Source organism: Ascaphus truei, chromosome 6, assembly GCF_040206685.1.
Source record: "Ascaphus truei isolate aAscTru1 chromosome 6, aAscTru1.hap1, whole genome shotgun sequence".
NCBI lineage: Eukaryota > Metazoa > Chordata > Amphibia > Anura > Ascaphidae > Ascaphus > Ascaphus truei.
This window is the reverse complement of record NC_134488.1, coordinates 7250374-7263257: the sequence shown is the minus strand read 5'-3', so window position 1 is coordinate 7263257 and position 12884 is coordinate 7250374. Positions and strand designations below refer to the sequence as shown.

The following is a 12884-nucleotide window of genomic DNA, read 5'->3' as shown; positions in this document are numbered from 1 at the left end:
AGGACAGAATATGTCTGATTATTCATCACTCACAGCCTGGTGCAGCCCTGCTATTGGCTGTCACTCCCTTATATGCTCAGTCAGTCCTTCTCCAAGTTAGCTGGGCATAACCATAGTTTGTGACTCGTGCTTACCTCAAGCAACCTGCTGTTTACCTTGCCTTGTTTCCTGCCTGCTGCTTTTCGTTGTACCTGACCCTTGCTTATTCCTGGACCTCTACCTTCTCTGACCCTTGACCTCAGTTTGTATTTGGACTCCGACCTTCTATATTCCTGGACCCAGGCAATGCACTACGACCATTCGACTTCTCCAACCCCAGACCACGGTGAGTACCACAACCATCTGACTTATCCAACCCCAGACCACGGCGAGTATCACGACCAGGGCCACCAATAGAAATCATGGGGCCCAGGACAAATGAAAGGAACAGGGCCCCCCCCATAGCGCACCTCCCCCCCCCCCCTCGAGGTGACTGCCTGCCTGGGTGACTGGGTGGGTGAGTTAATGACTGGGTGAGTCAGTGACTGGGTGGGTGAGTGGGTGAGTGACTGGGTGGGTGAGTGACTGGGTGGGTGAGTGGGTGAGTGACTGGGTGGGTGGGTGAGTGACTGGGTGAGTGAGTGAGTGGGTTAATAGTGGGTGAGTGAGTGACTGGGTGAGTGACTGGGTGGGTGAGTGGGTGGGTGAGTGGGTGAGTGACTGGGTGGGTGAGTGAGTGACTGGGTGACTGACTGGGTGGGTGAGTGACTGGGTGTGTGGGTGAGTGACTGGGTGGGTGAGTGACTGGGTGAGTGAGTGACTGGGTGGTTGAGTGACTGGGTGAGTGAGTGAGTGACTGGGTGGGTGAATGAGTGACTGGGTGAGTGACTGGGTGGGTGAGTGACTGGGTGAGTGAGTGACTGGGTGAGTGAGTGACTGGGTGAGTGAGTGACTGGGTGGGTGAGTGACTGGGTGGGTGAGTGACTGGGTGGGTGAGTGACTGGGTGGGTGAGTGACTGGGTGGGTAAGTGATTGGGTGGGTGGGTGGGTGAGTGATTGGGTGGGTGAGTGACTGGGTGGGTGAGTGATTGGGTGGGTGAGTGACTGGGTGGGTGAGTGACTGGGTAGGTAAGTGACTGGGTGGGTGAGTGGGTGGGTGAGTGACTGGGTGGGTGAGTGACTTTAGTGACTGGGTGGGTGATTGACTGGGTGGGTGACTGTATGACTGGGTGGGTGATTGACTGACTGGGTGGGTGACTGACTGACTGGGTGGGTGACTGACTGGGTGACTTACCTTTACCGGTGGGTGCTGCTTCCTTGCTGCCAGACGCTTCCCCCCCTGCCCCCGATATCCACGGCAGCTGCCTGGGGCGGTAGGGGGGCGCGGGAGGTGGGCGGCTGGGGTGGCGCAGGAGGTGGGCGAGGCGTGCTGGGGCAGGAGGCGCACCCGGGGGAAGCTGTGTTGGTGCTTCCTCCTCTGTATCAAGGCGAGAGCCGGCTGGGTTGCGCGGGGCTGGTGTTGGCACTTCCCCCTCTGTCCCACGTGAGGAGCAGGGGGCTGGGTTGCGCGCACAGGGCTTGTTTTGGCGCTTCCCCCTCCATCCCATGTGGGGAGCGGGAGGGGGGAGCTGGGGGGGCTGGGTTGCTGGGGGGAACAGGTAGCGGGCCTACAGGCAGCGGGCCCACGGCGCCCTGCTTGCCCTGCGCAGGCCACGAGGCCCGGGACACCGGTATCCTTTGTCCCCCCCTATTGGCGGCCCTGATCACGACCATCCTAACCTCTCCTACCCTGACCCGGCTACGACTCTGCAATCCGGACACAGTTGTGCGGTTGTTGGTCAGTGTATTCAAACATCCCCACCTCAGCCTTGCAGTCCCGTCCTGTTTGTGGTGAGCCCCCGTTACAGACACTACATCAGTGTTTCCCAACCAAGGAGTATGCAATTATTGTATGAAAACAATCAAGTTTATATCAAGTTAAAAGAACATTTCCAGGTGGAAAGGAGGGGGTCCCCAGAGCTGAAACGAATGTGGGTCAACTCCGGGAACCCAGTGCATTTTCAAACCAAAGTCCTAAATCCAAGAGATAACTGAACTTTAGGTTCATAACCCCCTCTCCACACACACCTGTCACGGGGCACATGTCGCTTTTCAACCGGTAACACTTAAGAAAGTATTTAAAGCAGCAAAACATTCAAAATCCTTTGTTGTTTTGTTTTTAAATGAATCTGTTCTGTAATATTAGCTAAGTGACTGCATTTTTTCCCAACTCCTAATGCTATTTTTAATATACTGATCATCCTTTGGTTGCTATAGAAACCACTTAGAAAGTCACATCCACTTCCTCTTTGAAACAGACACTAACACCTTTTTGAGGTCGGCCCTTTGGCAACAAAGTATCACAAACAGATCTGTTGCAGTGTTTCCAGCAGTAGACTGTGTATTGCCACGCTGAAATCTGTAATAATAATGTGTTACACTTAGTAATATAATGTTAGATTGCAGCTGCATTATTTCACAGACTGCAGCTCAGAGTCACAAGTCAGCCATTTCGATAGCCCCAAGAGCAGGATATTCACCGATCAATCACAGGAGAACGGATCAATCGGCTTCTTCATAATTATTTCTCATTTTAGCTACTCACATGCTGCATTTAATAAAACAAACTGAAAAAAAAGGTGGATGTCGAACTGCTGCTTTAAGTGTTGATTAACCCCTAAAGTCTCAGTATGGCTAACTGATAAAGATAAAGACCCCAAAAATGATTACAATTAACAGATGAAGATAAAGAAAGAAGAAAAGGACTCTGGACTTTACCTGTGGCCCATAATTGGGGATTCGTTCGAGAGCTTGCTGATACCCCAGGAATCGGAGGGTGAAAACATCTAAGGTAGGGAAAAAAAATAAATGTATGTTATTTTTCTTTTACAGGTTTTTTCATTGTATTTTTATTGGTATTGGATTTTTTTTTTTGTGCCACATTCATTGCAAATGTATTTATGTATGACACTTTAGGTCTATACATCCATACAGTGGAAACCAATGGGTTTTGTTTGTGCAAATGTTTGCTTTAATGTATTTTAAATGTACTTTGTTTTTTCTTTTTTAAGCTATTTATTTTGTGTTTTGATTTTGTATTATTTTTGTTGGTGTTTTCAATGGATTATTTCAGGGTGGTATTTGGTGTTTGCTTTTTAATACTGGATTATTTTTGGTATTTAGATTTTGACTGATCGTGTTTATTTGGAGCTATCTTTTATTTATTGATGGTTTTGTGTTGGTGTTTTAATTGTTAATTCTGGTGTTTAATTGGTATTTCCTTAATTGAATGGTGGTAATGTTGTTGTGTTTACTTGCGTATTGTTGTTTATTTGCTGATTGTTTTGAATGCATTGGATATTGTTTTTGATGGTTTATTTTTCGGTTGACCATTGACTGGGATAGTGTTAAATCATGCCCATATTATATGGGCATAATGTACCCACTGTGCCAATAAATTGTTTTCTTGGCATTTGTTATGTGTTTAGTTTGCTATGTAATATGTTTTATTTTGGGCTTGTTTTTTTGTTTACTTCACCATTTATTACTACAGTGGCAAATCAGGCCCATAGTACTATAACGGTTACTAACCGCTAAGGTGATTAAAGGGTTAGTGGACATTAAATTGTATTTTTTATTGCATTGTTTATGGCAACAGAGGACATGGACGGTGAGGATGAGGACAGCCTTCATCATGGCAGCCTGACAGGGGTGAGTGCAAGTTTTATTTACTTTATTTCTGCTGCTTAATGTTGTATTTTAAATGGGCAAATGCACTATTATCCATAGGAGCTTACAATCTAATTGGTAGGTAAGGGAAAGTATAGAGACAGCAGGAATAGGATATTCAGCGCTCGTGCTGCAGAAGTAATTGTAGGAAAAATCCCTGTGCTGCACGTGCATGGAGCGTTTCCCTAGAGGCTCCCACTTCAGAGGTGATCCCCCCTCAAAAAGGGGGGAGGACACCCTGAGAAACAGAGAAAGAAAATTGCACAGAAGCGCACAAGAGATGGAGTTAATAACAGTATTTTAATAAAACACACACATAAATAGCTGAGAGGATCCAACCCCTTCTCAGCTCAAGAAGTAAAATGCCCAGAAAATAAAACCATACATATGGTCTCTTAACATAAAATGTCTAGGGAAAATACATCACATACAACAAAAGACAATCAGTGTAAAAATAAACAAAGAAAGTACTAACAGCCCAAGGGGATTTAAATGAAAACCGCCATAGAGGACTATAAAGCCGCTGACAGGGGGAGACGAACACTTACACTAGGGCAAAGATGGGGGTCCACAGATGACCACACAGGATCCGGATCGCGGCACCAGGGAAGATGAAAAAGCCACCACTTGAGCCTCAGGCAGGCTCCGTCTCAGCCTCTCAGCAAACACGCGCAGGATGACCTGTCGTGACCTGTACGCGTTTCGCACCACGTGCTTCGTCAGGAGGTCACGTGGTGCGAAACGCGTAGAGGTCACGACAGGTCATCCTGCGCGTGTTTGCTGAGAGGCTGAGACGGAGCCTGCCTGAGGCTCAAGTGGTGGCTTTTTCATCTTCCCTGGTGCCGCGATCCGGATCCTGTGCGGTCATCTGTGGACCCCCACCTTTGCCCTAGTGTAAGTGTTCGTCTCCCCCTGTCAGCGGCTTTATAGTCCTCTATGGCGGTTTTCATTTAAATCCCCTTGGGCTGTTAGTACTTTCTTTGTTTATTTTTACACTGATTGTCTTTTGTTGTATGTGATGTATTTTCCCTAGACATTTTATGTTAAGAGACCATATGTATGGTTTTATTTTCTGGGCATTTTACTTCTTGAGCTGAGAAGGGGTTGGATCCTCTCAGCTATTTATGTGTGTGTTTTATTAAAATACTGTTATTAACTCCATCTCTTGTGCGCTTCTGTGCAATTTTCTTTCAAAGTATAGAGACAGTAGGAGGGAATTCTAGTAAGTGCGTCTGCAGGGGGCCAAGCTTTATGTATCATGTGTCCAGGATTACCCACAGTTCTATTCATATGCTTCTTTAAGCAAATGTGTCGTAAGGTGGGTCTTAAAGGTGGATAGAGAGGGTGCTAGTCGGTTATTGAGGGAAAGGGCATTCCAAAGGTGCGGGGCAGTCAGTGAGAAATGGCATGAGTCTAAGATAGTAGAAATAGATTCCGGACATCAGACAGAATTCAAAAGTAAGTTGACAGAGGCTTTGCAAGGCCTGAGCAAGGGTTACAAGGAATGGACATTTCGTGCTAAAATGTATTCAATGGAAAAGATGGTGAGAGAAAGCTATTTGCGTAAACACTCTGCGACTGTCACCATACAGTCTGCCTACAAAGAGAGGATCACTCATCGCAGGGGAAATCACATGACTGTGCGGTCCGTAAAAAGACTGTACTTGGAAAAAGTCCTCCTCGAGCTACTGAGGAGTGCTGATCTCAAGCACCTTCTGAAGGAGGCACTAATAACATGGGGAAAGGGCTCCAATCCCAGCGGGACTGAGGGTTCTCGTACTCCATTTACTCTCATTCGAGACGCAGAGATATCTCGAGTGAAAGTGGAAGGATGGGCATTGGCCATGGTAAGCCTGAGCTTCCCACAAACAGGGGAGGTATGTAACAGGGACTTATCACTGTTGAGAAAAACTGTCTCTAAATCCAGCAATAAACCAGACTCCACCTGGCTGATTAAGACTGTTAGAAAAAGCCTGATATAAGAAACAGGAAAGAGATTTCCTCAGCCCACAACTGGACTGACCAAAGGAAAAGATTTGCACTCTGATTCTGGCTTCTTCTAAAACTTGCCCTCGCTTGGCTGTTGCGGTCATCTTGGTGCCCACCAGCCTCATATTTAAGTCTGTACTTCCTACAGGAAGTTGGCGACAAATGTTTCTGTTCCTGTGGCAGTCCCAGCTTTGTTTGTCCTTATTCCCTATCCTTTTGCTTCTGGATTTCCTGTTGCTGACCTCAGCCTGTGACCCTGACTCAACACCTTTGCTGCCTGCCTTGATCTTCTGGCTGCAATCCGACTACGTTAACTCTAACAGGACTCTGTTCCTTGGCTCTGGTCGGTGAATATATGCACCTACTTTAGCCCTGTGGGTCCGCTTCCTGATCTAAGATGAGCATTGTTATAGAGATAGATTTGGGTATCGTCCGCATAATGATTTTACTGACTCCAACAGAAAGAGAGTGAAGAGGAGAAGACACCAAAGAAGGGAATGCTGAAGGAGTAGTTGGAAAGGTAGGACATGAGCCAGGAGAAGGCTGCATCATAGCGGTCAATGGAGTGGAGAATGTTGAGGAGAAGGGGGTTATCAACAGCAGCAAAGGCAACAGAGTATGTCACGTTTCAAATTTAAAAAAAAAGGCATTTTTTCCAACTGCATCAGCTCACATATACCTCTTGAAATATAGAGCCCTGAGTTACCCGAGGAGTATCCAACATTTCTTAAAATTAAAATGCGTTTAATTGATAAATCAATTTGATCAATAAGATAGTAAAGGGTCTAAAAGTGTTTAGTACTATTTACATATATTCCACTTGCCAGCTTCCTGCATGGTGTTTCATATTCGGGTGTTTGACAAAGTAATTAGAGTCCCAAGGGAAAACGGTAAGTATAGAAGGTTTCAAGTGATTCATTTTTTAAATGACATAAATCCCCATTTATGCTGCAGTAATACCTTAGTGTAATTCACTCATTTCATATCAGTCTAAATTTTTATGACAGACTATAATTCCAAAGTAGAAAGTTAGTTTACTAACCTTTACAAAATTGCAAAAGCATAAATGCAAATATTTGTTTAGCTCAGATTGTAATTTTGAAATATCATAGCCCATGGTGTTTTATCACTGGATGAGAGATTTGTGTGGAGCTGTACGTACACAAGGGACAGGATTCATTTTCATGCAGTGGGTTTAATGACACTGGCAAATCCTCCAAACAGATAATGCAAACTGCTTCTAGTCAGAGGAGATTATGGGAAGAGATTGAAGCTCTTGCAAGGAAAATAAATGCAGCAAATTTGCCAGGGGAATGTAATTAATTTCAAATGTCTATAGAAAAGATGTGTCGTTTTCACGGAGAAAAGCTATTTGTTCTGAGGATTTTGTCTAAAAGGGAAGCTGTGGTGTCATCGGCACAGCTTCAAATTGATATGGATAAAAAACATGTTTGGGCAATGGGAATCATGGTTCATTTATTCTGTAAATCACATGATACAAGACATGTATCAAAGCAACATACAAATGTAACCCTTTCCCCCCCACCCAATCTCACTTAGGGTCTCCTAGGGGAAATACTGCTCTGGTTACTTCGGTCTGGTTGGTGCATACCTGCTGGTAACAGGGGGCCCTGGGTCTCACGCATGATGGTATAGGGGAATACCAGGACAGGCTTCTGGGGTTGTGCCCAAATTCTATTTACAGGTGCAGCCCCCAGTGGTGTGGGGTGAAGTATCTGCAAAAGAACAAGTCCCCCTCCTCCCAATATACTTCAATCTCAGGCAGGAAGTATAGGTAAAATGCAGCAGCTTCTTTATTTATCTTCTCTATTCAGCAGCCCAGATAACAGCAGATAGAAGGCTCTTCACCTTCAGGATGTCCATGAACTCACTCCCGGCCAAGGGCACCAAGAGTGGTTCTAGCTCTTCCCCAACCCCTTTTAGGGTAGGAGGTATAGGTTTCCTCACCGTTCCTGTTAAAAAGGGCCTCAAGCCTGCCAGAGCCCTGACAGCTTGGTTGGGTAAACCATGTTCCTCTCACTGTAGGGACAGACACACTAAATAGAAAGTTGCAGTGCATTAAATAAGCTCCAGTAGGCACCACCCCTTTGTCTCTAATTGGACACAAGGCCTGATGACACTACCTTCACTGACTCACTGCACTGCATGAAGTGGGGAAAACCCATGATTGCTCCTGGCAAACCTGCCCTTACAGGTATTGATGCCAGGAGGAGGGCAGACCTATAGCCCAAACCACACAGGGCTGCACAAAGATCTAGAGATTCTGCCCACTAGGTTGGTCTTCCAAGCAGTACTCATAGTGGCATGCAGCAGGGTTTAAAATAACAGCATGCCATCTAATATCTGTAGTCAAAAAATTTAACTGATCAAAATAACATTTAGCTCCTATTTACAGTATGTCTGGCTACATTAAAGCCTTTATATATGTAGCGAGGACTGATTCTTGGATACCAGTCTGCCCTCACTGGCAGTAAGCTCCGGTAAGAGCAAGCCTGCCAGTACTTATCATGGGTTTTCCCCACTCCCTGCAGTACCCTTGAGTGACAGGGAGAGGAGGTAGAACTGTGCCTGAGTATACCAAATCCTGGGTCAGATCTGGTGCCCTCCTCCTGGCTGTACTTAAGGGGGATTGCAGCCCAAATTCAGTAGGTGCCTCTACCCACTTGAGAGAGGCAAGTCACACACAGGTTGCCTGAATACTGGCCTTCCCTGTTCCTCTTCCTCTTGGGGGAGAGTTGAGTGTGCACCTTTGCCCTGATAGAGGATCATGGAAAAGCAAGGACTGTTGTGGGGGCCCTTGACCCATAGTGCGGGTCCTACAGCTGGATAGACAACCAGAGACAGCATAGGGCAGAGGCCTGCTGTAACTGCATTGAGCTGAAAAGAATAAACCATTCCTGTTTCATATACCTCCTGCCTGGTGTGTGATCTTACTGGGGAAGGAGAGGGATTGTTTCTATCGTAGGAGAAAGCCTCCATACATGTGGAGCCTGCAACAGATGGAGGCGCTGCACTGATACAGAACCATGCTGGTTATGTACCCCAGTGTCACGCCTGTATGCCCGCAGCCCTGGCAAGACCCCAATACTGAGGTGGAAACGGTATTACACCACACACCCACAGCAGTGGGAGCAAGACCGGAGTGTGGTATAGCGTTGCTGGGCCTGTAGAGAAAGTGGTTATGATACTTGCAACGTCTTGTAGGGTTAAGCGTAAGAATGGTCGTGTCCGTGTGCCAATGTCCAGGGGTCCAGAGAGTAGAGTAGTCAAAGTTCAAAGCCAGGTCCAAGGATTCCAGAGGTCAGCAAAGTAGAGTTCGTAGCAAGGTTCAAGGGGTACAGAGAGCAGGGTAGTCCAGGACAAGCAGGGGTCAAAGCCAGGGAAATCCAAAGTAACACAGGAGCAGGATACAGCAGGGACACAGAGGGAGCACAGCATAGGTCAGCACACACAGGGAAACAGGAACTATGCAGAGCGATGATAGAGAGGACAGACAGGGATTATAAAGGGAGACACACCAATGGGAGAGAGGGGAGGAGCAGAGAGAGAAGTGGGAGACAACAAGGATAGGTCAGGGAGAGAAGAGGAGGAGACAGAAGGATCAGAGAGTGAGATCGCCTGCAAGGAATGGGGGGAGGAGTCAGGAGCGTGACAGGGCTTAGAAGAGGAGCGTGTGCGCGCGCCCTCTGTAAGCCGAGGCTGCGTCACCAGACGCGCGGAGTGCCACGCCGCGGGCACTGCAGCGGAGGGAAGCAGAGGACCAGACGGGACCGCCACCGGAGGTGAGGTGCAGGCAGCAGGCACAGGGAGTGACTGGGAGCGGGGAGCGTTGCCGCAGGGGCTCGGGGACCGCGCGGGTGCGTGAGACTTGCGGGGCATGCGCTGAGGCAAAGGGGCAGTGAGAGGGAGACGGAGCGGGACAGGAATGGGTAAGTGCAGAGGAGAGAAAGAAGGGGAAGGAATCCCCTGAACCGTCACACCCAGAAACCTGTCCTGTGTCCCCACAAACATCAGCGGATGACTCATCCCTCCTGCTTACCAACATGTAGCATGCACCACACACAGTATAATGGCAGAATCTCCCATCGGGTGGGGGAAACGCAGTTACATATACAGCCGTGGCCCCTTTTAACCTCCTACATACCCGTTAAAATGCGGGGATGTTCTCCGTTTGTCATGGAGTTTCCCGTGCGTCAGCCGCATTGACAAGACAGCGCTAATGGCGTTTAACATTGAAAGCGCCCGCGGCGCCCAAAACGGACGAAAACGGCCCGCATCTGCCCGCTATTTTAAAAATCACGGGGAAACGGCCGCTGAAGGTTAAAGGCGGCCGCCACTGTAGATGGTAACAGGGCCACCAACAGTTTTTGGGGCCCAAGACAAATTTGAAGAATGGGGCCCCCACAAATGTTACTATAATCATATTTGGTCTACTTTGCCCCATCATGTCTCTTTATCCTCCCCCTCGTGCCTTTCTTTCTCCTTTCCCCCATAGTCTCTCTCTCTCTCTCTCTCTCTCTCTCTCACTCACACCCTTTATTTCACTCAATCTTTTCTCCTTCTATATCCATATTCTCCCTTACGTGTTTCTCTTCTTTTTCATTCATGTATTGATCTCTCTCTCCCCTTGCTCCCAGCATGTATTTCTTTCTCCTCCCCCCACTGCATGTCTTTCTATTCATCACAGCATATCTTTCTCTCTCCTCTCCCCCCACGTCTTACTCTCAACTTCCCCAGCATTAGTCTTTCTCTCCAACCCCCAGCATGCCTCTCACTCTCTCCACCCCCAGCATCTCTCTTTCCTCTTCCCCCCAGCATGTCTTTCTCTTTCCTTCCCCCCACTATGTATTTCTCTCTGCCCCAGCATGTCTTTCCCTTTCCTCATCCCCCCAGCATGTCATGCTCTCTCCTCCCCCTAGAATGTCTGTCCCTCTCCTTTCCCCCAGCATGTCTTTCTGTTCTCTCCTCCAGCATGTCTGTCTCCTCCTCTCCCCCAGCATGTCTTTATCTCTCCTTTCCCTCAAGATGTCATGCTCTCTCCTCCCACTCCAAGCATGTCTTTTGCTGTTATCCCCCCAGCATGTCTTTCTTTGTTCTCCCCCAGCATGTCTCTCTCTCCATTCCCCAGCATATCTTATTTCCTCTTCCCAGTATGTCTCTCTCCTCTCCCTCCAGCCTGTCATGCTTTTTCCTCCCCCAAAATGTCTATCTCTGTTCTCCCCCCAGCATGTCTCTCTGTTTTCCCCCAACATGCCTTTATCTATCCTCCCCCAGCATGCCTTTCTCTATCCTCCCTCCCAGCATGTCTGTCTCTCCTCACTCCCCTCCCCACTGTCTTTCTCTCGCCTCTCTCCCACACTATAGGCCTCATGCAGTAAGCGCCGATAAGGCTTTTATCGGCATTTTCCCGGCAAAATTGGATTTGAGATTCAGTAAGCGCCGATAAGTGCTCAAAATTGGCAGTTTTTCTTGCCGATAAAAATTTATCGGCATGCGGCTGCCGATAACCCACTTATCGGCCCTTATTGGCACTTTTTGAAATCGGCTGTATTCAAGTAGCCCCGATCAGCTTATTGGTGCTGATCGGCACTCAGAAATGGAGATTTCATCGGCAATTGGTCCCGCAAACTAAAGTTGGCAAGTTGGAGGGGAGAAGGATCGGCAAGGTTGCCGGGACGGCACTTAGAAAAAAAACCTCATCTCTACGTCAATGGAGCGGGGACTTATAACATTATAGGACTGTTTACGTTCTATTGCTCATAATAAAAATGTGCTTGGCATTACAGTGTCGAGGTCATTCACTTCATCGTGTCACCCTTTACGTTTATTATTTGCATAACATTGTACTTTTCAATGTTATGATGATTTGCGTGTCACATTAGTCTTAATGTTATGATGTGTCAAGGGAAAATCCTATACTCAACTCTTAAAGGAACAGGTCACATCATATCAAACATGTTACTTAAGTGTGCTACAATTTATTATATGATGTAACATATTTCACACATCTAACAGATCCAGGGTATACTAATGTTGCTATACATTATACAATGCTTGTAATGTGTAACGCATGATCAAACGTAAATGTAGCTGTTTGTTTTCATGTTTACATGTACTTTGTGACCTTCCTCTTTTCATGACGTCCGCAACTGGACACTCAATAACATTGCATGTTTACATTGTACACAATGCATTAGAATCACTTCATGCTAACTTATACACACATCTATAATAGTTACTCATTTTTACACGATTGAAACTGAATCAATAGCAACTATCCTGATGGCATTAAATTATGCATATGCACTTACAATTACTTCATGTGAACAGGTGACAATAACATGCCAAATTACACATGTTGCAACATAGTTTCTCAACGTCAATGTCATGGTTGTATCCTAATTAGATGACTGAGTGTTGCGTTCAGAAGTGGTACATGCATTACACATTCCAGAAATACTTGACAATAAATGCTTGTATAAAGCTTAACGTTACATCATTCTCAAATATCATGATTGCCTGGTGAACACACATAAATAATCCTTTTAATTGCTACTGGATACACGTTGGGAGTGAACAACTTGGATATGTTAATGTAACACCTTGCACTTCAGCAAGTCACCTGACATCATCACATAGGTATTTAAAGGAGGGCAATTACCTGCGCATTCACAGCCACAGACCTGAAAATAATGCGAATGTTTATGAGACGGAGAAAGATTCTATTGGACAAGAGGCTTGCTGATGGAGAGGATGTCACAGGCCAAGGAAGGGACAGGGACAGAGGCAGGGACAGGCACGCGGACAGGAGAGGGAGAGGTCGAGGGCAAGGAGATGACAGGAAAAGAGAGAGGAGAGAAGTTGTGCCTCGTCCTCATTTGTACATGGAGAGAACCCTGTTAGATGGGATGAGTGAGGAGGAGATTGTAAGTCGCTATCGTTTGAGTTCAGCAGCAATCTTAGCTCTTTATGAAGAGATACGGGGAGATATAGATTTTGTGACAGCCAGAGGTCGTGCAGTCCCTGGGCTTGTTAAAATGCTGTGCTCATTACATTATCTTGCTTCCGCGTCATTCCACACAACTGTGGGCATAGTGGGCGGGGTCTCGCAATCTACATTCTCGCGG

The 12884-nt window shown here is 46.8% G+C and overlaps 1 long non-coding RNA gene across 1 annotated transcript in view; it reads right to left on the bottom strand.

Moving 5' to 3' along the window:
* LOC142496650 (uncharacterized) overlaps positions 1-12884 on the bottom strand; it is a 61267-nt gene that overhangs the window by 3226 nt on the left and 45157 nt on the right. Inside the window, exon 2 of the long non-coding RNA XR_012802073.1 lies at positions 2797-2864. This is a non-coding gene — a long non-coding RNA (uncharacterized LOC142496650). The remainder of the gene's footprint in view (positions 1-2796; positions 2865-12884) is intronic.